This window comes from Pleurodeles waltl, chromosome 8 (genome assembly GCF_031143425.1).
Source record: "Pleurodeles waltl isolate 20211129_DDA chromosome 8, aPleWal1.hap1.20221129, whole genome shotgun sequence".
Taxonomy (NCBI): Eukaryota; Metazoa; Chordata; class Amphibia; order Caudata; family Salamandridae; genus Pleurodeles; species Pleurodeles waltl.
The window spans coordinates 1310219251-1310246173 of record NC_090447.1 but is presented as its reverse complement, the minus strand read 5'-3'; the positions used below and the strand labels follow the sequence as shown (position 1 = coordinate 1310246173).

Genomic DNA, 26923 nt, shown 5'->3' with positions numbered 1-26923 from the left:
CGTCATCTTCTCTACTTTTTTTGTATTCTAATCAAATCAGGAAATTACTTTTATTCCCAAGATTCCTTTAACCCACATTCTCAACCAATTGCCTGTCACGGACGGCTGCCAATCCGTGCGCGACCCTTCCCACTATCCAACCTATCCCAGCGTGGCTCCAATGATTTCACACTCCCAAGTACTGCGGCTGACAAAGTCTTGAGACTCGTCCTCCTAAACTCAAAATCTCACAAAACTAATGCAAAATATTGTGAGCACTAATCAAAAACCAAAAACCCAAAAACAAATCTGCTGGTTTACTACAGGAAGGTATCACAATCACTTCAGAAACCTTACGGATTTTCACTGATGGCCCTTTCGCTCATGCAGCTATTCCTCTTTCTCGGTCTCCTAGATGCGCGAAGCAAAATTCGACCCGCAAATTTTATTCTCAGCTGATCAATGGGTCTTTCCTGTTCCATATAGGACTCGACAAATCTCAGTAGAAATTTTCTGTTGCCCACTTTAACTCACACACTGACTTGTTGACCACGCTCGATCAACCTACTAAACCAGACAGATTACAACATATAGCCAAGTGTCTCCTACACTTGTCAATATACTCTGGAGTCTTAGACCACTCAGGGTCCGTACATCAACAACTATGTGGACCATATTTTAGCACAAGGCACCACACTCATGTGAAGTTCGATGACTTCCCTACTCTCATACTGCGGAGTACGCACACTCCTACTAAAAACTCCCTAACTTCCCTCACATACATCACAGTTCACCTGCAATTTGCATTAGCTGTGCAAGTGCAACCTATCTCTCTCACACTATCACTAAAATGCCGAGAACATACCCAACATTACTAGCAGGATCCAGGATCTGGGAAAGTCATTTCTGGGCATAAGGCGCCTCATTCTTGCTTCGATTGCCATTTCGAAAAACAAAATCCAAATCTCAATAAGGAGGAATAACTGACCAATCTTAAACTAGCAACATCGGTCACCACATAACCAGTTCTCCAAGGAAACTAACAATCAAGCTGCTACCAAAAACTGTTAGCGCACCGGTCCTTAATAAGTAACTTACAAGGTGACGCGGATAGGTCGATGAACCTTTTAATTCGCATGTAGTATCCTAGCTATGATGTGATCAATGTCCTCAGAAATCAATGCACAATATTCAATAACCCTTTAACAACTCATTAATCAAAATTTCATAAAAGCAATAACATCACACCATGACCTTTCAGCCATGAAGAACTACACCTCAGTATATGTTTTAGCAATTTTTATTTTCTTTTTTGTTACAATACTAAGTCATGAGACAAATTAAAACTCAATTCAATTCAAATAAAAACAACATTAATTAGTTGGAAGACGCCAGAAACATAATCTAATCAACGCTTGCATCAGAGTACCTTCTAAAGCATTAGCACAAGTCAATAAAAGAATCAAAGGGAATAAATAATTTCTAGTCATGGAGTTCGGCAAAATAGTCCGTCAACCATTTGTCTCTGTAATCTGTCATTCGTCATGTAGGGAACCCTCATCTAACCCAGATTAGCATCAGCATGTGGGACTTCAAGGCATAAAAATTTAGGAACAAGAATTTAGAAAACATCTAGCTAAGAATACTATTTAGACAGCGCAGTTGGTACCTAGAAAGGAAAGGCACAAAAATACAATTAAGTCACATTGTCATATCTACCTTTCCATGGTATGGGTCAGCAACAGAGTCAGTCTTCATCCTCTTGTCATCAGTGGATCAGCATCACATCAGGCTCTCAGTCAGAGAGTATTAGCCCAATGGCAGTTTCTTGAATCTCTTCTCCCCAATATCGCCTCTCAACTTCGGAGTATAGTCTGAAGTCTTTTCACTCTGTCACGTTTTTTTATCAAAGTCACTCAGACTATCCCCCAATTTCCAATTGGTCAATTAATCGTACGTTATTACCCTATCCAATAGAGTCCATAAATCAATTCTATGAATTCTAATATTTCACAGTTCACATGTTGTTGATTGGTTTGCCTTACGATGTTCTCATCATCCGGCTCATCAGGTATCAAAAATGTTGCATCTTCTTCTCTAGTCAGCGTCTTCATTGTTAGAGTCCAGGAAGAACATCTCATGCACAGTACACACTATTAGATACATTGCTAGAGACATCATCTCCTGTCCGCCAGTTCCCATAGAAAGCTTTGACTAGGCATTTTATTAAACAATAAGCAGTTCACAGTTAGTTCATTTTGTCAGCATTTTTCATTAAATGTTAAGAAATACAGCTTCTGCATGAGGCCTGGCAAGACTAGGCCAAGACATTCCCTAAGTTAAGGAATAACATTAGTAATGAATAACATAATTCATAACTCTTAATATGACACATTACTACATTAATCTAATACATTTTCAATATTCCATATATGTTAATCACTCATTTAGTACAATTTGTAAATACTGGTGGCCATTCTACGAGGTCACAATTTCAAACGTGCACATTATTTTCCTACGTTAATTATTTTCTACCAAATTAATTGTAAAAATACGTAAACATTCATTAATAATTACTAATTAAGACATTTGCGTTTACACTACCAAACACTCAAGCTGTAGGAAGTCACCAGACACCCGCGTCCAGCCAGTAAGCACCCGCCAATCGCAGAGACCAGGCTCCATCCACGTCCCAATCAACTATGTCTAAGACTAGTGGCATCTCCCACAGCTCAGGCCTCCACACATGCCACAATGCACACATCCACTGGCTGCCCCACTCACCAGCATCTCATATTTGAGCTCACCCGCCAGTGTCCCGGCAGTGCATTGGTTCTCCATTATGTCCCTCAGGTACTGCAGGCAGCCCACAGAGAGTCTGTGCACTATTCACCATCACCATCGCTGCTCCAATGCAAACAGTATTATTAGGTACCCAAGTGTTTCAAATTATTGTTAACGTGTTTCATTATGAATGAAGCATTGAATTGTCCACGCTCATGCAGGTCACTTCCCCAGCGTAGTCAAATCCTCTTCCTCAGTGTTCTTGCTACCAGCCATTGCACTCAGGCCATGGTCCAGAGTGGCTGGGAGCGCCAGTGTGCTGCCACATTGCACCTCCACTTGGGAGGCACGGTGCCCCATCTGCACCTGTCCTCCAGTCCCATTCGTCACTTTTGCTTCCAGAGCCTGCTCAAGTCAGGATCACAAATCACTGCTGTTGCACCATGTCCAAGTAGGAACCCTCATTCTAGTCAGGGTAAGGGAGTCCCACAGCACAGTCAGACTTAGCTCATAGGCAATTTGTAAAGTATGTGTACACACACAGAGTAACACAGTGAAAACACCACAAAAGTACTCCACACCAGTTTAGAAAAATAGCCAATATTTATCTGAATAAAATAAGATCACAACAACAAAAATCCAACATACATAAGCAAAGATACAATTTTTTAAAGATTAAATCTCAGTAAAGAGCTTAGAAACACAATAGCCCCAACTGGGGCTATCACGACGTCTTGACAGAATCGTTCCCAACAGTTAGACGCCAGTTGCGAGGGAGTGTGAGCTGGTCACGGAGTCACACAGACCTCAGGTGCACTATCTTTGGAAAACGAGGAAACAAAGATGCTGCACGGAGTCGGAGAGGTGAGGTGTCACTGGCGCCTGTGCAGCATTGGTTCCTTACTGCTACTGGGGAGGTGAGGCGTCGGTTTCTTACTGCTAGGCAGGGGATGTGAGGCAGCGGTTCCTTACGGTTGCAGGGGAGGTGATGCAGTGTCGGTGGTGAGGTGTCGATTCCTTACCATCTTGCGTGGTTGATGAATCCAGCAGGTCAAGAAGCGAGGCGTTGGCTTCGTGGTGTTGTAATCACACCACAGAGCCACAGATGCTGTGGCGGAGTAGAAGTCCGGTGTCATGGATGTCGGGGACTTGTGGATGTGTGTTGGCTTCAGTCATTAGACTCAGCAGAGACCACGGCTCCGGTGCAGGCAGTGCCGTGGAGTCAGACAGCGGCGCTGGTTCTGGAGTCGCTGTACTTGGTTTGTTCTGGGTTACACCAGAACTCACTTCCAAGGGCCCAGGAACTGGATTTGGCACCACTTGGTGAGTCAGGACTCTCAGCAAGAGAGCCCAGGTGCCAGCAGATTAAGGGGGTTATTCTAACTTTGGAGGAGGTGTTAATCCGTCCAAAAAGTGACGGATTTACCACCAGCCGTATTACGAGTCCATTATATCCTATGGAACTCGTAATACGGCTGGTGGTATATCCGTCACTTTACCGTCACTTTTGGGACGGATTAACACTCCTCCAAAGTTAGAATAACCCCCTAAGTCCTTAATGTCCTTGATACTTCTAGCAGGAGGAAGCTCATTCCAAGCCCTTGGAGAACCTTTGGAAGCAGGATGCAGAAAGAAATGTCCAGTCCTTTCACTCCCAGGACAGAAGCAGCACGCTGCTAGCCAGCACAGCAAAGCAACAGGTAGAGTGGAAGTCCCTCCTACAACATCTAGCTCTTGCTCCTGCAGTATGGGTTCAGTCCTAAAGGATTCTAACTTTGTGGGGTCAGAGGTCCAGTACTCATACCCAGTTCTGCCTTTGAAGGCCGCAATCTTCAAAGAAAAGTCTTTGTAGTGCACAAGACCCTGCCTTTTGTACCCTGGCCTCAGACACACTCTTGAGGGTTGGAGACTGCTTTGTGTAAGGACAGGCACAGCCCTATTCGAGTGCCAAGCCAACCCCTCCCACCACTCTAGCCCAGGAAGACCCATCAGGATATACAGGACACATATCAGCTCCCTTTGTGTGACTGTCCAGAGTGAATTCACAAACAGCCGAACTGTAATCCTGACCCAGACGTGTATTCCACAGACAGGCAGAAGCACAGAATGGTTAAGCAAGAAAATGCCCACTTTCTAAAAGTGGCATTTTCAAACTTACAATTCAAAAACCAACTTCACCAAAAACCTGCATTTTTAAATTGTGAGTTCAGAGACCTCAAACTCCAAATCTCTATTTGCTCCTAAAGGGAAACTTAAAAGATATTTCAAGGCAATCCCCATATTCCCCTATGGGAGGGATAGGCCTTGCAATAGTGAAAAACAAATTTAGCAGTATTTCACTATCAGGACATGTAAAACACAGCAGTATGTGTCCTACCTTTTAAATACATTGCACCCTGCCCATGGGGCTGCCTGGGGCCTACATTAGGGGTGACGTACATGTAGTAAAATGGAAGATTTGTGCCTGGCAAGTGGGTGCACTTGCCAGGTCGAACTGGCAGTTCAAAACTGCACACACTGACACTGCAGTGGCAGGTCTGAGACATGTTTACAGGGCTACTCGTGTGGGTCACTCAGTGCTGCAGACCAACTAGTAGCATCCAATTTATAGGTCCGGGGCACACATGGTGCACTATACTAGTGACTGGCTACTAAATCAGATAAGCCAGTAACCAGTACCATTTAGATAGAGAGCATTTGCACTTTTGCCTTAGTCAGCAGTGGTAAAGTGCCCAGAGACCTAAAGCCAGCAAAAACAAAAATTCAGCACCGGATCAAAAACAGGAGGTCAGAGGCCAAAATGACAGGGGAAACCAAGCCAAGAGCTGACAAGTCCAACAACTGCTACCTCTCAGACCAACACAATCAAGCTAGTCCCACACCTCCTATTGCCCACCAAAGAAGTGAGCACGGACCTCATACACCACATGCAGTTTTGCTGGAAATAGTACCATTTAGCAGATGTTTAGCTGTCTCAGTTTCTGCTTTCCTTCCAGGAAGGCTTTCTGCTCCATCTGCACTCTCCTAGTGTAGTCAGGGGAAATACAGATAGTTCCACCTTCAAACTGGACGTCGCTCTATGTCCAGGTCCATTTCAGGACAGCATCTCTGTTGTGATGATTTAGGATCCAAGCAATCAGCACTCCTAGGTTGTCCACCCAGAGAGAGCCTGGGGGCCAGTGCTCAGTGATCTTTTTCTGGGATAAATAGCAGGGAGTGTTCATCTGTCCACATCAGGGACTTGAGCCAGCCTTCCAGGAACTGCTCTGGCGTTGTCCCCACAGTGCCTTCCAGCAAGCCTAGAAATCAGAGGTTGCATCTCTGTGGCCTTCCTTCGTGTCTTCCATGCGTGCATACAGGTATGCAGCTTTGTTTGTGAGGGTGCAGACCGTTGTCCTGAATTCCTCCAGTTCCACTGTGATCCCTACCACAGTACGCTCAGTCTTAATAGAGCGCTCATTCAGCTTGCATAGGTCCGCCATCAAAAGATTCACATCAATAGATACTCCATCCATTTTTTGCTCCTCAGTGTGTTGTAGCTGGATGATGATTGTCAGTTTCTGGGCACTAGAGGCACTGTTTTATGTCTGGGACTGCATTGCATCCTCATCCCTTTCCAGATGTGTGGGGGCTCCTCCAGACTCAGTGTACTATTTTGTTCTACTGTCCTACCCGTGAAGCTCTGTCGCAACCCATTGCAGTGCCAGTCCAGCTGCTCTAGAAGCCTCCAGTAGTTTTAGCCACCTGTGTCCCAGCAACAGCTGCATAGCGGGGGAGGGGTAAAGGTATCCAAAATATTACAATCACATGGTCGCTGCTAGGGCCGCTTCACTTCCTCGGAGCCTAGGACTGAGCATGGCAATGAAGGCATGTAGGAGTCCAGCCCCCCCTTGGGACAAGAGGTGGGAGGGGGAAGCATCTCTGTGCAGGCAACAGTCTCTTCTTCCCAGTAATGTATGGCTCAGGGTGCGATCACTCCTCCAGTTCTGCTTGCCCAGCTAGGCTCGGGCCCAAGTTGCTCCTGTTACTGCTTCATCCTAGATAGCATCCTCCTTATCAGGGTCCAGGCCTAGCTATAAGGGCAGCCTCAGTTGCTTCCCAAGCTAGGCCCCCTTCTCAAAAACCGACAGCAATGTCACCCTGAGGTGGAATTTATGCCAGACTGCTGCATTAATGTCCCCGATCATAGCAGCCACATCTTCGTGTGTGCATGTGGCGCTACTGCGTGCCACCCCCCCCCAACATCACTCACTGCCCAACAGGGGGCAGGGGGCTATCCTGCCAGATCACAGCACAGGCCACAGGGCAGTAGTGTCCCGCCAGCAGGCACCTCCACTCTGGTAGGCAGGGTTGGGAGCCGGTGTGTAAAGGCCTAAGTTTTTTTAATTTTATTTGGAGAGTGTCTGAGCATACCGGTGCCGAAGTAAATTATATGTTGTTTCTCCTACTATCTCTGCTTTCAATATGGCAGAAGCTCTTCAGCTACCAATCATACAGAACTCGATTCTTGTCAAACTGGATCCTAACTGGAAGCTACCTTCTTTTAAATTTCCTGGCGCTCCTGCTATGGCTCAAGAACTTTGCTGCAATAATTTTGCAGCATGCCAAGACCACATCATAATTATCATAGACCACATACAGGTATGTTGTAGGAAGCTGGCTCTTTATATAGTGGACCAAAATGAGGTACCCCAAAGGTATCACAGAGGCACAAATGACACCCCAAATGCTCTCTTTTATGGTAGTGTTGTCTAGCAGTTAGGCATATCAAAGGGTGATGCTGAGCATGTAAGACACACTCATACAGTAAGTGAGACACAATATCAATAATGAAATCTGACACCAATTTATCAAAATAAAACATACTTTTATCTAAATTTTGATACCAAGATCATCAGAATCAGGTGAGTACTTTTCAAGGTATGAATTTATACATTTTTCAAAAGTTCACAATGCAATTTTTGAAGCCAAAATGTTATCTTTTGGGGGGAAAACATGTACTTAGCAGTGACTTACAGGACCCATCTTCTGGAGGTAACGTATGTATGGGGCAAGGTCCAAGGCAGCATCAACAGATCACTTCAGGAGGCACTAGGGTGGGGGGGGTATAGAGGTGAAGTTCAGTGTTGGGTGCTGTTTTGAAGTCAATGGGGATTGGTCTTGTTAGAAGGATGCTGCAGGTAGGGGCTGGGGGGCCAGTCCATGTAAACCAACAAGTGGGTTCAATTCTTGCGATGCTCAGGGACGTGGGTACACCACTGGTCCTCTTCTCCTGAGTGCAGGGTGGCCAGATGCAGATGTGTCATTAGGCGTTGGGTCTTTGTCTCCTGGTCACTCGTGGTTGCAGGGTGGTCTGCAGAAACAGGCTGCAGATGCAGTCGGGAAGTTCACAGTGGGGGTACTCAAGGTCAGCTTCATCTCTGTAGGCCTGGGGACCACGTGACACCATTGGCCCACTTCAGCACAAGCTATGCGGCTTGGTGCAGTGGTGATGTCCAGTGTCGGGTTTTTGCCAGTCCTCTGTTCTTACTTGGGTGTCTGCGGGAGCAGTTCCTCTACTCCAAGGGAGTTCATCTTGGCGATTTGTGAAGTGGGAGTGGTTTCAATGCTGGGAACTTGGTTAGGGGAGTTTTTGCAGGTGGGGGAGGGAGGGGAAGGCTGAATGGTAGAAGGGGACAGGTCAATGTATTGCATTACAGAGGTGGAGTTGTTCAAGGTTTGTGGATTAAAGTTTCAGCTGCTTATTTGTCCTAATAAAATTGCCTTTTACTCTTAAACTGGCCTGTTTTTTCTGTGTCATCTCACCTGATGGGCTCCTGGGGGTGGCTTCCTGTCAGAGGTCCACCGCTGGGATAGTTTGGGCAAGTGGTGCAGACCAGTCGCAAGGGGCTTGTTTATTGTTATGTTCATGGGTGAGGTCTTAGTGGCAGTCAGACTCCCCAGCAGGACTGCGCAGTAAGTTGGGACATTGTTGTGCTAGTCAGAGTAGGTTTCCTCCCCCTATTTTGTCTTAGTTTGTAACAGATGTAAAAGTAGCTAGTTGTGGCTTGCTTTATTGGCCACACGGGTAGAAGCTAAACTTTGTCTCTTAGGACAGTTGACAATCAGGCACACCACTTACAAGATGAGAAAGTTTTGGGTCTTGCCAGGGGGATGTTGTCAGAAGGAGTACAGGAGAGTGACACTGGGGGTGTGTGAAAGGACAGTTAATGGAATGAGAGGTGGGGTGGTTTAAAAGCTAGGAGCTTCATTTGGGGTGGTGGTTTGCAGGTTGGAGGGGGAGGCTTAAGGGTTGGAGGGGACAGGTTAATTTATTGTATTAGGGAGGTGGGGTTGTTCAAAAGTTTGTAATGTTGCTTACAGTTTCAGCTGCTTACCTGTCCTAATAAAGTGGCCTCTTACTCTTAAACTGGCCTTTGTTCCTGTTCTGTCTCATCCACATTCTGAAGAGGAATTTCTATGCAGGATTGTAGACTTAAAGCAACGCAGTGATGATTTCAAGATGAAACATGGATATTTATCTGAGAAATTAAAGTGTAGAGCTATTTGCAAATTACTGCCATTTGTGTTGATTTTTTGGTTTTCCTCGTATTAATAAGTATTCTTTAACTAGTAGGCTATTGTTATGTGGAGTAGCTATGCCACAGCCTAAGTACCAGTGCTCTAGACAGGCACACAGGTGCCAACCTCTTCAAAAAGGTTTTAGATGTGTGTGCACTAGGCGCTTTGCAATCCCAGCTTCAGTGCGACACCTGTTAAAAATGTTGAGGGCATCCAGTGCAGCCTCAACTGGGAGCCTATAAACAGTTCAATAAAGGTTTTTGTTATACATCTTACTATGTCTATCACTGTTCTTTGTAATGTAATAAAACACTTCACTGAAATGTAGCACATTTATACATCTTATAATTTTGTCTACCTTCTCAAATTTGCATTGTTGAGGAAACTGTTTCTTCCTCTCTCTCTCTCTCTCTCTCTGTAGGAAAGTCCCTCTTTTTGGCGTGGTTACCCCACTTTTTGCCTGTTGTCACTGTACATAGGTTGTTTTCACTGGGATCCTGCTAACCAAGACCCCAGTGATTGTGCTCTCTCCTCTCAATTTGGTTGCCTTGGTACCCTCTACACCCCACAGTTGGCATACTGGTGTCCCCCTGTGTAGGGGCATACCCTCTGTTTGGCATAGTTCTCACTTTTTGCCTGCCATCAGCGTGCTTAGACTGATTTCACTGGGATCCTGTTAATCAGGACCCCAGTAACTGTGCTCTCTCTCTCTAAATTTGGTTGCCTAGGACTTTAGTGCACTCCACAATTGGCATACTGGTGCCCCCTTATAAGTCCCTAATAAATGGTACTTAGGTACCTAGGGCATTGGGGCACCAGGGGTTCCCCACGGGCTGCAGCATGTATTATGCCACCCATGGGAGCCCATGCAAAATGTGTCTGCATGCCTGCCATTGCAACCTGCATGAAAAGGTGCATGCACCCTTTCTCCACAGGTCACTGCGCCAGATCACTGTATGTCACCCCTATGGAAGGTCTTTCTAGCCCAGAAGGCAGGGTGCAGGTCCCTGTGTGTGAGGGCACTCCTGCATGAGCAAAAGTACCCCTACTAGCTCCAGCTCCATTACACATTTTACCCATATACTGGACACAGGTCACTACCTATGTCCAGCTGCATAGTGGTAACTCTGAATCTGGGCATTTTTGTTATCAAACATGTTGGAATCATACCCCACTGTTACCAGTATTAGTTGTATGATTCCATGCACTCTGGGGGCTCCTTAGAGGATCCCCAGTATTGTTCCTACCAGTCTTCTAGGGTTTTCCGGGCAGCACATGCTACTAGAACTCCTCAGACAGGTTTCTGCCCTTCTGCTGCTGACCAGCACAAGCAGGGAAAGGTAGAAGAAATAATTTCCTGTGGGAGAGGGAGGCAATACCCTCTCCCTAGGAAATAGGTGTTACAAGGTTTGGGATGGGTATCCTCCCACAGCCACCTGTTTGCTTTGAAGGGCACATTTGGTTCCCTCCTTGCATAAACTGGTTTGCACCAGTCCAGGGACCATTCCCCTGTCCATCACCACCCTAGGGGTGGTGCCCATAGCTTCTCCAGGTGGCCACTTGATTCTGCCATCTTGAAACCAAGATGTGCAGAGGACCCTGGGAGCATCTGAGCTGCCAGGTCAGGCAGATGGTGTCAGAGACCCCTCCTGATAGGTGGTCACCTTGCAAGGTGACCAAACCCGCTTTTAGGGCTATTTAGCGACTCCCTTGAGGTCGTTTCCCCAGATTAGACGTGCAAGGCTCCACCAGGACTCCTCTGCATCATTTACTTCTACTTCTGGCCACTGGAACCGCAACTGGACTCTTCAAGAACCAACAAGACTGCAACTCCAGCGACATCTTCGCTTTGTAACATTGTTCCTCTAGCTCCTTGTAGCAGCTGCAACATTTCCCCGGCTGTGCATCCTCTGGGGTCAACGAAACTTCAGCCTGCATCAAGTAGCAAGAAGGAATCTCCCTTGGAGTGATGGAGTCACTCTCCTGCATCTGCAGGCACCTACAGCAATGACGTTTGGCTCCTTGGATTCTGCATCACAGGTGGTGATCTGGAGTGGCCCACTTGGTCCTCTCTGCCATCTGTCCAACTTGGGAGACAGTGAGCCCTTGCCCATCCTTGTAGGACAATACCCCTGTGCACTGTGACCCCTGTGACTACCAAGACTTGTTGTCTCCTGCTCCATGGGATCTTCAGGCTCCGAATAGCCCCGGCCCCCAGCACTTCTTCCTGCCAAGCCTAGTCTCCTCTCTGCTACTCCAGCGACGTGGGAGTCCTCTCCAGGTGTGCTGATTGGGCCTCACTGCGACTTACTGAGCCTCCTGGCTGTGGGTTGCCTTTGGGAGCTGTGACTGCTTCTGTTGGCTCTCCCAACTACTATGGGTCACTTCAGACTCCCCTCCAAGGGTCGAATCGCCTGGCCCTTGCTGGTCCTCGCCTTGCAACTCTTCTTTTGCTTCTCTTGCATTTGCCAAGACTTGTTGGTGGTTCTCCTACACCGCTGACCATCTGCAACCTGACGATCGACGTGGCACACCATTTGCACTGCTCCAAGGTCTCCTCTTCTGCTCCTGGCCTCCACAGCTGGTCTTCTTCATACCCAGTGGACCCGGATCTTCAACCACAGAAGGGTGGGTAGTAGCTCCTGCCCCCACTGGACACTCCATCATGTTCTGGACTCTGTCTCCTTCTTTTGAAGATCCTCTTCTACCAGAATCCACCTTTAGTTTCTTCTAGACTGGTCCTGTTCTTGCACAATACTTTTTCTAAGTCCTCCTGTTAGTCCTTGGGAAGACCAGCTACCTACCTCTGCTATACTGGTTGCTGGGGGTCACTCTGGTACTCACCTACTGTGGTTCCTATTTCTTCCATCTCTCCTCTAACAAGTCCATATCCTTGGGTGGGGGGAACCACTTTGCATTCCACTTTCTTAGTATATGGTTTGGTCCTCCCCTATGACCTTCATTATTTTCTACAATTTTTTCCAAAGCTTGTTTCTATTCTAATTTCTGATTACTATTGTGTGTATATTTATGTATACTGACTATAAGTAATCTAGTGTTGTGTTACTATAATGAAGTACCGTTATTTTTGGTAACACTGTGTGGTTCTTTCATGTTTGATAAGTCACAGTGTGACTTCTGTGGTACTGCAAGTGCTTCACACTCCTAGAAAAGTATTGGCTGCTAACCACAGTTACCACTAGAGAGCCCTGGTTTCCTAGACACTGTAACACTTTCTAATAAGGGTTGCCTGGACCTGGTATAAGGTGCTAACACCATAGGTGTCTACCACACACCAGGCCAGCCTCCCACACTCAGGCACAATTTACACAACCCAGTGGTCGAAGTGGGTGGGATCAGTAGGGCACGACATGCCCATACTTTTATGATTTATGAAACACTGTTGTAGGAAGTTGACTCAGTATATACTATATCAAAATTAGATATATTGTGTACAGAGTCCAGGGGTTCCCCAGAGGCTTAACAGAGGCTAAAGTAGATAATACGAATGCTCTCTCTTTGGTAGTGTGGTCAAGCAGTTAGGCTTATCAGATGGTAGTTAAAGCATTTGTTGTACACACACAGGCAATAAATGAAGCACACACTCAATGACTAACTCCAGGCCAATTTTTTTTATATAGCAAAAATATATTTGGTTACTTTATTTCTAGAACCACAAGATTCAGTTTGCGGGTGACTACATTTGCAAGTAAGTATCAAACATATGTATCAACACCCTTTTGTTTCAATTTGGCAAGTTAAATGGTTTTGAAGAAAATAGCAAATATCTGTTTTAACAGCTGACACAGCACAATTTTCAGAAACAGTTCTGGGGGGAAGAAATGTTAGTACCGTTTTGAGGTAACAAGACTTACAGTTCCAGTCTACAGGGGTTAGGACGTTCACAGTTTGGGGTTCATGGTAACCCCAAACAGCCACCACTGGCCGGCCGGGTGCAGAGGTCAAAGTTGATGTAGATTAAAATGGGCTCCTAAGGAGACTGGGGGCACTCGGAATCAAGCCTGCTTGCAGATAAGTACCTGCGTCTTCGGAGGGTCTGGAGCGGTTCTGGAGTCCTTTGCTGGAATTTCTTTCTGGACAGGGCCACGGGAGATCTTGGTCCTTTGGGGTTCAGGCAGTCCTCTTGAGGCTTTTAAGAGATCGCTGGTCCTGCAGGATGTGTCACCTTTTTGTAGTAGAGCTTCAGAAGCTGGAGACAGGCCTGTGGGGCTAGGGCCAAATCAGTTGGTGTCTTCAGTCTTCTCTGCTGGATGTCAGCTTAGTACTCCTTCTTCTTTCTTCTTGTCATCTCTTGAGGTTGCCAGGAATCTGACGAGCTAGGTTCAAGGGACCCCTTAAATCCTGATTTAGGGGTATTAAAGGGGTCAGAGGGCAGTAGCCAATGGCTACTGTCCCTGAGGGTGACTACACCCTTCGGGTGTCCTCTCCCTTCCGGTAAATGCAGTGTATAGGAAGCCCTTCCGGTGAAGTCAGTGTATAGGAAGCCACGCTCTCTAGAGGTAGCTGTGGATGAGCAGCCAAGGCTTATCTAGGAGACATGCAAAGATCATGCAATACCACTGAAGGTCACAAAGCACTTAAAAACATGAAAGAACCACACAGTGTTACAAAAATAAAGGTACTTTATTTTAGTGACACAAATACTAAAATACTATATAGGCAATATGTTAAGACGTGCAGTCGATTATAGTTCTTTCTTCATAAAAGAAGGTTTATTGAGTTGTCAAAGTGTCGTGGGAAAATAGGTACAATCAGAGAAAAGGGGCACAGAGTCCTGACGTGAGCAGCCGTCCGTTAGCCTCACATGGAATCCCAAGACGTCACCTTACTATGTCAAAGGATTCCACATGACACACTGGCGTTCTAGACTAAGTCATTAGACTTCTCCCCCCTTTTTACAAAAAAAAAAACACAATTAGAATACAATATCACAAAGTTATAAAAGGAAACATACTCATGTGACCAAAGTTACTAAAACTAACATGGAGTACAAAGTTTATACTCAACATAATGACTATCTAAATGAGTAATTTTTTTTTTTAAGACAAGACATAGGGGGTTATTCTAACTTTGGAGGAGTGTTAATCCGTCCCAAAAGTGACGGTAAAGTGACGGATATACCACCAGCCGTATTACGAGTTCCATAGGATATAATGGACTCGTAATACGGCTGGTGGTAAATCCGTCACTTTTCCATCACTTTTGGGACGGATTAACACCTCCTCCAAAGTTAGAATAACCCCCATAGTCCTGAAACTTTGTGGGCCTATGGCACTATCTCATACTCTTTCTTCTGTCAACCTTTATTTTACCAACAGGAACACATCCCCCACTTGTTTATATGATTTGTGACTACCAAAACCATTGCCACCTGCTTGATCAGAATACTTGTGACCACACTCCTCACTCTCCTCACTTCTCCGACGAACACTGGGATCTAAAGCTAACCGTGTGATACACCACCAACTACCATCTGCCAGTCTTGCGGCATTTCTGCGTTCCTCTTGAATTTGTTGAGATTCTTTGAACTTCGACATACCTTTCCTAACTACTATGGGATCCTTTACTCTCACCTAATCATCAACCTGCAGACTATAATTTTTTCCTTGTATCCCACTCAACCTTTTCCTTCCCACAACATCAGAATTGTCTCTTGCCACACGCCAAGACTCCTTCAAGTCACTTCCTTCAGGAAATAACTCAATCATCCAAAAAGGGCATAGTTATGTTGTCGCGATCCTGCCCCTCATTAATTCACACGGACTTTTACCAGTGGCAATATGAGGTGTAGTTCGATGGGACCAGACCAGTTCTTTAATAGCTTGTCCCACCGACATGTTGCTCCTAAGAGCAGCTTGGGGACATTCTACAAGCACACAATGAAAACGTTCCACAACGCCATTGCTCTGGGGATGATACCATGGAGTTCTTATGTGTTTGATTCCACATTTGCTCAAAAAATGACACATTTCCATGGATACAAATTGAACCCTATTATCCGTCATGATCTGTTCAGGGAAACCTTCACGACTGAAAACATCCTTCAAGCATTTAATGACACTTTGTATAGTTGGAAGCCTTACAGGTAGGACTTCAACCCATCTTGAAAGATGATCCACCATCACAATGAAATACTTCATGTCAGGTGGTAATATGTGATAGGGACCTAGAAAATCTAGACCAATTTTCTACCAAGCTCTAGCTGGCGATGGAACAAAAGAATCCCTCACTCCCTGAGTAACTAGTACTTTGTCACTCATGCAGCACCTAGAGCAGTTCCTCACAAATTCTTCAATTTCTTTGTCCATCCTAGGCCACCAAAAGTCCGATCTCAACTTTCTTTTGGTAATGGTGGAACCCAGATGTCCAGTATGTGCTCTAACTATTAAGTCTCTTCTAAAGAACTCTGGAGGAATTAATTTATCACCTCTAATAGGTTTGTCACCTTCAATGGATAACTCATCTGACACTTCCCGAAAGGTTGTAACTCAGATGGCAGACTCTTGTCTCTTGGCCAACCAGCTTTAACAAAATGCATAACATCACACAACAAACTATCCTTTTGTAATGACTTAATCCAAGGCCCTTCATCCAAGGTTTTATCAAATTCGGCAATGCCTGCTATAAAACTCTCCTCAATTTCAGTCTTCCACTCTTGTTTGTCATCTCCTCTGATAGGTAAGCGAGATAAACAGTCTGCTCTACTATTTTTCCCACCAGGGATATATTCAACCAAAAAATTGAATTCCAACAGTTTAGCTGACAATCTAGCTATACGAGCAGTAGAGCGTTTAATTTTTTTCCCTGATAAAATCTCTACCAAAGGACGATGATCAGTTTTTAAGACAAAATGTATACCCCAGAGATATTGCCTAAATTTTTCTACACTCCATACACAAGCAAAAAGTTCCTTTTCAATCACGGAGTATTTCCGTTCCACCACTCGCAGACTCCTTGACGCAAAACCGATGGTTGTCACGACTTACGCGTTGCTTGAACCTGGAGTCCGCTGAACGAGTGGCGAGGTTCTTGTTCCTGAATGTTCAGCCTTGGCCCAGGTAGGGGTGACACTTTCTGGTAGCCACGGTACTGCAGGCGATAGAAACGGCAAGGGCAGTCCGTGTCCTTCAGAAGTAGTGCCAGAGGGAAAAATAAATAAAAAGGGGAAAAAAACTCAAAAAGGAAATTTCCTGGAACAGGAGCAAACATCAATAAGTAAATATAAGGTAAAAAAATGAACAGGAAAACACTGGAACAGACGAGTAACCAGTATCTGACACAAGGAAGAAGGAGCGAAGACACCATCTAAACAGAAAGTGTTGCAGCGCAAGGAGGGAAAGAATCACAGCCCTTAAATACTCAAAAACAGGAAGCGACCAACAGGAAGTGCAAGGACACCATATTAGATAGGGAAAAACACATAGAAAGTAATGGACAAGGAGCCATAGAGAGTAGGAAACCAATGCATGCTGGGAGGAGAGGGGAATAAAATGAGGGCGACAGAAAGAAAGCACAACAATAGCAAGTGAGTGGGGGAGAGATTAGATATCCCAGAAAGCGTGCCGCGCTAGAAAGAAACGAGGCCCCATGCCCAATTTGGGGCCTCGAATGCTGCAAGATAGACTGGGGGGGCGTGGCGTGGCGTGTCTCAGCGCCGCGCACCGCGGCCCGAGCCGAGTTTTCACTTGCGCTGAGCGCCGCTGCGCAACCATGATATTCTCCTTGCCTTCATTTGAAACGCGTTAATACTGCACCCAAACCATACTCACACGCAACCACTGTAACTATAGTCTTACTACTTTCAGAAAAGGGTTGTAACACTGGAGATTTAAAAATGCTTTGTTTTATCTGTTCAAATGCCTCATTGCACTCATCAGACCAATAAAATGTTTGTTTTTTCTTAAAAATTGATCTGAAACATTCCGTGGTTTTGACAAAATCCTTCAAAAACTTTGCATTAAATTCACACAACCCCAGAAAAGATAATAACTGCTCCTTGGTCCTTGGAGCAGGAGCTTCAGGAATGCTTTTTACTAATCCTGGCTTAGTTTTGACACCCTGTTCGGATTAAAAAAACATCGCCCAAATACTCAATCTCCCTAGTCTTACAAATGCATTTGTCCTTCTTTAGAGTAACCCCTCTATCCTCCAAAGTCTTCAAGACGTCTTCCAAGATTTTATCATGTGCAATATCAGTGTCAGCAAAGATAAAAATATCATCTTGGAATACCACTACATTGGGATTGTTGGGAAACATGTCAGTCATCAATCTTTGAAAAACGGCAGCTGCGGATGCTAAACCAAATGGCAATCTACAAAATTGGAATGTCCCATCAGGAGTCACAAAGGCGATAAGATATCTTGAATTAACATCTAATTCCACCTGATGATAAGCCGGTCTTAAATCCAACTTCGTAAACCAACTAGCAGAACCTACTTTCGTAATAAGGTCATCAATTCTTGGTAACAGGAAACTGTCAACCCAAATTACCTCATTCAAGCTTCTTAAATCCACACACATTCTCAAATCTCCAGAACTCTTTTTTGCTAAAACTATGGGAGACAACCACAGGGTTGCTTCCACTTTCTCTATTATACCCTGTTCACACATGTCTCTCAGCAAAATGGACAAGTCTGTTCTCACACTAAAGGGAACATTCCTTAATTTATGTTTAATGAGGACCACCCTGTTATTTTCCCTAAGTTGTCCTGAAATAATTTCTTACATTTTTGTTGACAGAGGTTCGCAGTGTCTGAAACAGTTTTAACACAATTGGCGTCACTTCTTTCAGTAGTCACAGGTTTTTCCCTTCCCAGTTTGATGATCAATTTAAACTCAGCTTGATGAATTAACCCCAAGACATTAATACCTTTTTTGGCCACATAGACTTTGCCTTGAATAGTTTCACCAAAAATAGACAACAAAGTCGAAAAGTACCCAATTAAATCAATTTTGCTCTCCTCAAAAGCCAGTGTGGCAACATCAGGAGGAAAAAGGTTTTTTTCCTCCCAAAACTCATTGAATTTTTCTAGTGAAACAATTGTAATGCATCCTCCTGTATCCACCAATAGTTTATCTACAATTCCTCCCATTAACACATCAATATCAGGATCTACTACTAGCTTGTTAACTGCAGAAGTGTTATCCTTGACCACTAATACAAACTCATTGTCTTCATGTTGTACATTCTCCTTGTCTCCATCAAGTACACACCAAACATTACTCTTCTTAACACTTCTACACACCAGTGAAAAATGTCCAAGTTTGTTGCAATTCCTATACTGTTGATTAACAGCTGGACAGTTCTTAAAAGAAGAAATATGATTTAAAGAACCACACCTAAAACACATAGGCCCTCATTACAACCTTGGCGGTTGGCGGAGAAGCGGCGGTCTTACCGCCAACAGGCTGGCGGTAAAAAAAATGGAATCATGACCATGGCGGTTACCACCATGGTCAGCCGCCACTTCTCCGAACCGACCGCCAGGGCGGAGACGACCGCTGGGCTGGAGACTTGGGTCTCCAGCCCGGTGGCCGTCACAAGACCGCCGGCAGTATTCCCTGGCACTGATAGGGGTCTCCCCCACCCCCACCTGAGTCCTTCCCTGACACCCCCCACCCCCCTGCTGCCCCCCTAAGGTGGCAGGACCCCCCTCCCCACCCCTACCCCCAACATCACTATACAGACTCACACCTGACACGCACGCAGACACCACCAACACACATACCCGCACACACACCAACAAACATGCCAAGAGCCACACACAGTCATACACGCACACCCACATTCAGACATACATGCACACATACATACAGACATACATACAGACACGCACACATTTCCAAACACACAACACCCCTGCATGCATACACGCACTCACACACCCCCTCTACATACTCACACGCACACCACCATGCACGCACACAACATACAACACCCCCCCTCCCCCCTTCCCTAACGGATGATCAACTTACCTGGTCTGTTGATCCTCCGGGAGGGGACGGGATCCATGGGGGCTGCTCCGCCGCCAGCACCCCGTCAACAGAACATCGCCACGCCGAATCACGTAACGTGATTCGGTGGGCAGTGTACTGTTGACGGGGCGGTGGAGCAACCTCCACTTCCCCGCCGACCGCCAGTATGGCTGCTGGCAGCTCTCCATCCGGAAAAGGACAGTGGCTGCCAGAAGTCATAATTCGCCGGGCGGAAAACCGCCAGCACTGGCGGTCTTCAGCACGGCGGTCCCTCAGCGGTCTTGTGAAAAGACCGCTGAGGTTGAAATGACCACCATAGTCTTGTAGTTGTACTTAGATGACGAGGTAGTCCTAGGAAATTAAATGTTCTCTTGTTTTTTCTCAGCACAAACTTGTTTCTTGTTATCATTGTTCTGTGTACTCATCACTGCACCTGAAATGGAAATGTTAGACAAAGACAACTCCAATTGTTTTGCATCCTCCAAGGAACATTCAATACTCTTTGCCATGTCAATAGCTTTGTCTAAGGACGGATCTTTACATGTTAGTAACTTTTCCTGGATCTTTTTGGAATAGCATCTCGCTACTAGTTGATCAAGTATGAGTTGAGAGGTAAAATTCTCAAATTCGCACTTTGCAGCTAAAACTTTCAATGCTGTAATGAACGAATCTACACTTTCATTAGGGTTTTGTGACCTTGTAAAGAATCTGTACCTATGTACTACAACATTCTTAGTTTTAGTGAAATGCTTGTCCAGTTGTGCGACCGCAATTTTAAATTCATCCAATTCTTCTTCCTCATGCAATTCATAGACTGGTAAATAGTCAAAGATTGTCTGTCCTTCCACACCCAGATAATAATACATTAAACTCTTTTTTCTTTCAGGCCTAAATTTGTGCCCATCAATAGCTCCTAAAAAGGTCTTGAAAGAAAATAGCCATAATTTCCACTCCAAGGGAGGATCACCAGGATCTTGTAAAAAAAGGAGCGGGTGGCAACGCATTCTGCATTTTCCTTCTTATATTTTCTCCTCTTTTTCTTTTAGAAATAAAAGTGAAAAAAAGAAATCGGTACCAACCAGAGGAAAGAAGATATGAGAAAAAAGAAAGAGAAGAAAAAAAGATTTGTGAGTCTTTACGTTGTCCCAAAGAAAGATGCTGCCACTTTTTTTGGTAGAAGTCCTTCTTCCACGTTGTTAATAGAAGAAGAAAAAAAACAGTCCTTCCTCTGTTTTACTAACTGAAGAACTTCCTGCCAGGTGAGAGAACAACGATTCCCCAGAGAGGAAATATTCTGGTAAGAGCTCAGTTAAATCGTCACTTAACTTCGTTCAGTTTAAATTGCAGATCCAGAACGTAGCACTTTTTACATGAGACGCACTGCCATGAAAAAAAGAAATTACACATGCGCGAGTAACGCTTAACACAGCGCGCGCTGCCAATAAAGTCTTGCACTGATTACAACGTTGTATATTAACGATGTGTCAGCTTTCCAACTCTGTGCCCCAAAACACTTTTACAATGTACACAGCCAAAATATGAAATATGAGGCTGGCAGGAACTTTACCAAAAACAAGATGCGTCCAGGCAGGATAGTCTCCAGAAACGAAGTGCCCCAGGGCAGCTTACTTCATCCTCGTCACCACTTTTGTTAAGACGCGCAGTCGATTATAGTTCTTTCTCCATAAAAGAAGGTTTATTGAGTTGTCAAAGTGTTGTGGGAAACTGGGTACAATCAGAGAAAAGGGGCACAGAGTCCCGACGTGAGCAGCCGTCCGTTAGCCTCGAATGGAATCCCAAGACATCACTTTACTATGTCAAAGGTTTCCACGTGACACACAGGCGTTCTAGACCACATCATTACACAATACTCTACTAGCAGGCGAGTAAAATCTCTATTATATACACCTTAGTTTTCAGGAATGAGCATAGCAAGTAATAGAAAACAGCACAATAACAACAGACTATAGTGACCCTAGGAAGAGCCCAAATCATATACTAAAAAAAATGGAATGCGAATGATGGACCCCCACCCAGGTAAGTGGAATCTGTAGAGGGGAGCTGGAGGAATTAGGAAGCAGCGGCCAGAACGGTTACAGGAATTAAAAAATATGACCACATCTCTCCTGTCCTGACTAAAATGGCTTCCAATTGAAGCTGCCGCTGCCTGTCTTAACTCACAAAGCCCTGCACACTGGGAAACCAGAATACCTCACCACTAGACTCATTAAGGCAGGACACAGACAAGAACACTAAGAAGATCAAAACCTTTCTCCTCATCCCGCCCAAAACCCATAAAGAAAAAACCCGGTCATACTCCTTTACAAGCAACACCCTCAAAATCTGGAACTCCATCCCAGTTCAGATAAGATCAAACCCCTTCCTCCAGATCTTCAAGAAGCAACTAAGGGAATTCCTCCTCAACCAATCAACAGCTCAGCCAGAGTCACTGTTCACTCTAATTCCCATCTCCCCTCCACCCCGCCACTGCCCTCACTCCAACTTACATGCCTATGTGAAACCATACCTTTATAAAATGAATATGTTTGATTACTTGTACTGTTGTAGAGTGCTCTGATACCCGTGGGTCTTGCCAGTGCTATAGAAAACTCTCTAAATAAATAAAATAAATAAATAAAATCTTAAGCATGGTGTACATTTTGTAGCACTCTTATCTTACACTGTGGGCCTGATTCTAACTTTGGAGGACGGTGTTAAACCGTCCCAAAAGTGGCGGATATACCACCTACCGTATTACGAGTTCCATAGGATATAATGGACTCGTAATACGGTCGGTGGTATATCCGCCACTTTTGGGACGGTTTAACACCGTCCTCCAAAGTTAGAATCAGGCCCTGTGTGTAGTGCAAGCTTTAAAAAATGAAATACATATATACGGTGCTTTCTGTCACAGGCTGTTACCGCGTAGCACCAAAAATACACCTCACTTTTCTTCACTGCATCAAAACTATGTTGCTCTTTGATTACACACAGATCTCTGCAGCACATTAATAGAGGTTTCTTAATGTACTATATAGTACATTTCCCAATGAGTAACAACTTTGTATTTATTTTTTAATTTCAGCTGCATGTCATTTTGTATGTACGTACCTGATGGTGAAAGACCAAAAACAATTATAGAATATTTGTTTAGCCACACCTTTGACCCCACCCCTACTGCATGCAGCATCACATTTCCCATACTTCTTTTAAAGCGATTCGACCGCTGACACACCCCAGTGTTAAGTACGTGTAGGAATGTCTTGTAGCCTTGTAACTTGCAAAACTTGACGATTATTTAAATTAAAATTACATTTGTTTATGGAACGTTCTGTATAACATAGAATTTTGCGGAACTAGTATTAAAAAATTTGGAAATCAACCGCGTGTAGTTCCCTTGCATGTGGAAGATCTATTGAGGGTTAAATTCCATTCATAGGTTCAATAGCTCACGAAGGCACTCCTTTTGTCCCTGAAGCTGTCTTTCAAACGAGCAGAATCCAGGAAATCGCCCAGCGAGGTGATCTCACAATGAACCAGCTCACCCCTCCCTGCCCAAACAGTGCTCAGCGTCCTCCTAGCTGCCCGGAAGCGCTCTGCAAGTCTACGGAGCCAGGGGCGAGCCCTCCTCTGAAAAAAAAGGAGTGTATCAGGGTAGCCTTGTGACAGCTAGCCCCGCCCCTTCCAAGATTGTCCCGCCCACAACATAGAGCGGAAGGTAAACCCCGGCCCAGTCGAACGTGGAGCAGGTGAGAAGGTGCTGCTGGCCCGGTGTCTGGAAGTTGTTCATGAGATGTAGTGTGCGTGTGGGGTTCAGTGGAGTGACTTTGCTGCGGGTGGGCAGAGCTACAGTTTGTTGTTTAGACATGGGTTTGCCTTTTACTTCTCAACTCATGGTACCAGGAATAGATCTTTAGCATATTAGTCCGGGAATATCTTGCGATCCTCCTTCCTACAGTCGGGCCATATCCAACGGCCTGCTCACGTTTACATACACTTGGAGCTAAAAAAAAATAAAAAGCGTAATAATCCCTGCGCGTCCATTGGCATTGTTGCCACGCTGTTCCTCTCACCGCTAATCTCCAGTTACCCACGGCTTTCGACCGCTGCACTGCTTCATTTAACAGACGTCGTTAACTGCAGTATTTTAACAGACGTACATCGGTTAACTTTTGTTAAAAAAAAAACGCATATACCCCGCCCTTGAGGACCGGCTCCGTCTCACCATTTCATGCCCACACAAACTCAACATTGGTACTTCAGCACCATTCCACAGACTGATGCGCCGTACTTCATCTTTAAGGCCTAGCATTCCTACACGCAGTCCGACAGGCTGTTGCCCTGAAATCCTAAAGCGAAAATGGGCATGAATGTACTGAGCGCCATGGGTCTTTCGAGTCCTGCATGGATTCAAATATGCGCCCAAATCCTGGTCTTGCGAAGAGAATAATAAGCAGCAACCCAGGAATCCACGGCGAATTTGTAAGCTTGGAAGCTGTTCCAGTTGACCAAGCCAAAGATGTCTTCATTGTAGTTGTCTCCCGCCTAAAATTGTCCTTTATTCAATATAAGTTTATAGGGAAAGTACATTCCCCTGATTTTTTTTTTTTTTAATCTCCCACTTCCCGTTCGAAAATGTTATCATGTATTCATACAGTGCAAGGGAATGGTCTTAGTTATCCTGATAAGTTCTTTATGAACCTGGAGACCACTGTAGTTGCATACGTACATGCACCTATGGAAATAAGGTGGGTATGACTAAATTAATTAAAATAGTATTTATAAAGCAAAGGATGTTCAAGAAACTCAATTCATGAAGTTAATGAATTAAAAGAAGACTCAGGGGGTGATTCTGAGACTGGCGGGCGGCGGAGGCCGCCCGCCAGTCTTCCCCCGACAAAATACCGCTCCGCGGTCGCAAGACCGCTGAGGGTATTTTGAGATTTGCCCTGGGCTGGCGGGCGGCCGCCCGCCAGCCCAGGGCAAATCTACCTTCCCACGAGGACGCCAGCTCCATTCGGAGCCGGCGTAGTGGGAAGGTGCGACGGGTGCAGTTGCACCCGTCGCGTATTTCAGTGTCTGCTTTGCAGACACTGAAATACTTTGTGGGGCCCTCTTATGGGGGCCCCTGCGGCACCCCCTACCGCCATCCTGTTCCTGGCGGGAGACCCGCCAGGAACAGGATGGCGGTAGGGGGTGTCAGAATCCCCATGGCGGCGGAGCGCGCTCCGCCGCCATGGAGGATTCTCCCGAGCAGCGGAAAGTCGGCGGGAGACCGCCAACTTTCCGTTTCTCACCGCGGCTGAACCGCCGCGGTCAGAATGCTCGACGGAGCACCGCCAGCCTGTTGGCGGTGCTCCCATGGTCGGTGACCCTGGCGGTCACCGACCGCCAGGGTCAGAATGACCCCCTCAGTGTCATCAACTTCCACCAATAGGATCAGATCGACTCCACTACTCTCCTGGAAGACCTCTGCATCTTAGAATACACCCAACGTGTCAACGACCCCACCAATGTGGCTGGAAACATTCTCAACCTCATTGTCACCAATTTTCCCAACATCATGGTAGACAAGCCTACTCTGCTTACCTTCATGGAGGACTTCCTTGTTCACCTTGGCCTGCACCTGCCCAACCAACCCATAACTGCCTACATTCAGCCCACCTAACATCAATGGACCAAAATCCCAAAGACATCCGGAGCACTTGTCCCAACAGACGCCCACCACAAACTAGAGTGCTTCATCACAAACTTCAATATGAAGATTACCTCCTGCACTGATTTTCTGACTACTCTGAGAAGCAGCCACAAACCCAGATTTAAGCTGCAAGCAAGCTGTTACACCGAAGACCTCTGGCTCGCAAAGCACAACTGCACTTCGCTAGAACAATGGTTGCACTGCTCCCACAATAACACAGACAGAGACTTCTACAAATCCACCTTCTGGCTCCACCACCAGTGCCTCAAAACCACCAAGCTCCCAGTCCTCACTGAAAGGATCCAAAACAGCTCCAAAACCTCCAAAGAAATCTTTACCATTGTGAAGGAATTCACACCCCCTCCTCAAGCTCCACAACCATCACTCCACAACAAAAACTCTGCCCACAACTCTCCCACCAGTGCACAAACAAAAGTACCACTATCTACAAGATACAAGATCTCCACCCTTGAAGTCCTCTACTTTTATGACAGAACCACTCCAGAAACTGCACTGACCTGCTGGCCAGCCATAACCACAACATAAACTGCCAACTCCTCTCAGCAGGATTCAACACTGTCTCCCACACCATCATCTTCCAATGCCTCCACGAGGCCAGGGTTTGATGCACAGCACTACAATGGATCAGATCCTTCCTCTCGGGACGTACCCAAACGGTCAGCTTGACCCAAACTCGTCCTTAGCTCCCAACCTGATCTGCAGCGTCCCACACCTCTCCTCCCTGAACCCCACACTCTCAAACATCTACAGGACCCCAGTGCTTAATCTGTAAAAGAATGAGTGCTGGCTCCCAAATCTCTGCTGAGAAACTTGCACCCAATACCAAGGCTGCGTAGTCTTTACTCCACCTCATGCCTCTTTAATCAATTACCAGACTTTCCTTGCCCCTTTATCTCACTCTTGGAGTTTCCTACTTTCTTCCCTGCTCCTTCTACTGTGTCTCCTTCCCATGCCCCTGCAGCCCCGCTTTCCTTTCTCTTCCTAGGACCTACTTAATAGCAGCTGCTGTGCAACTCCACTGTGCAGGTGACTAGGCCTAGCCCCCACTTACTTGTGACAAGTCCTCCAACCAGTCAAAGCCTTCTCATACCTGGTTGTCTTGGCTCAGGCTCTTGCCTCGCTCCTTCCTCTCTCTCATCTGCTGTCTACTTTTGACCAGCTTCTTTTCTCCTTTCTTTTTCACCCAATCATTGGCCTCTGCCAAGTTCTTTCAACCTTTTGTGACATTTGCACTTTCCCTTAACGTTTTTATAATTTTTTGACTCCTTTTTCTGCATACTTTTTCTTTCACCCCTTGTGCCTTTGTGTTCTTTTCATTCCTTTTTGTCAATCTTCTCACCAGTTTTTCTGCCTGTTTTCTCTTTCATCCCTTGTGCCTTTGCTCTTTTCACTTGTTTTGTCAACTTTTTCACCCGTGTTTAGGTTGAGCGAAAGCATTCAACCTCGTGTATACTTTTAGTATACTTCTTATGGCTTAACGCAATTTCATTTGTTGGTTGCAGTGTCCTTTAAAAATTCTTGCTTGCTAGTGGTCAGTTTTGCCTTTTTCTCCCTCCTTTTTTGTTTAAGAGCAGTGACCTACTACTGTATTATTCCACTTTTTTTTTATCTGTTGCTGTGACTGACTATTTTTGCTATTTCTTTGGTGCTCCCCTTTCACTGTGTTTTTTTTTAGGCTGTTAGTTGCCTGCGTTTTATTGCAGCATTCCCTTCCTCCCATCTCCTCCCATGTCTGCACACAGGGCATTGCTTATCTCCTTTATTGGGGCCATGCATCTTCTCAGGCTGCTCTGCTCATTGAAATGTGAGGCAAGAATGTGATTGCAAGACTTTTCATTCTGTTTAAAAAAAACAAAAAACGTTTCCAGCCTAATTTTCCAATT

At 45.4% G+C, this 26923-nt stretch overlaps 1 protein-coding gene across 4 annotated transcripts in view; it reads left to right on the top strand.

Moving 5' to 3' along the window:
* Positions 1-23004: 23004 nt before the first annotated feature.
* Positions 23005-26923, top strand: part of PARP4 (poly(ADP-ribose) polymerase family member 4) — a 1744976-nt gene continuing 1741057 nt past the window's right edge. For 3 of the 4 annotated variants that reach the window (XM_069202293.1, XM_069202292.1, XM_069202291.1), the window contains exon 1: positions 23005-23070. The gene's annotated coding sequence lies outside the window, so the exon portion shown is untranslated. The remainder of the gene's footprint in view (positions 23071-26923) is intronic. The other variant, XM_069202294.1, reaches the window with a different exon arrangement.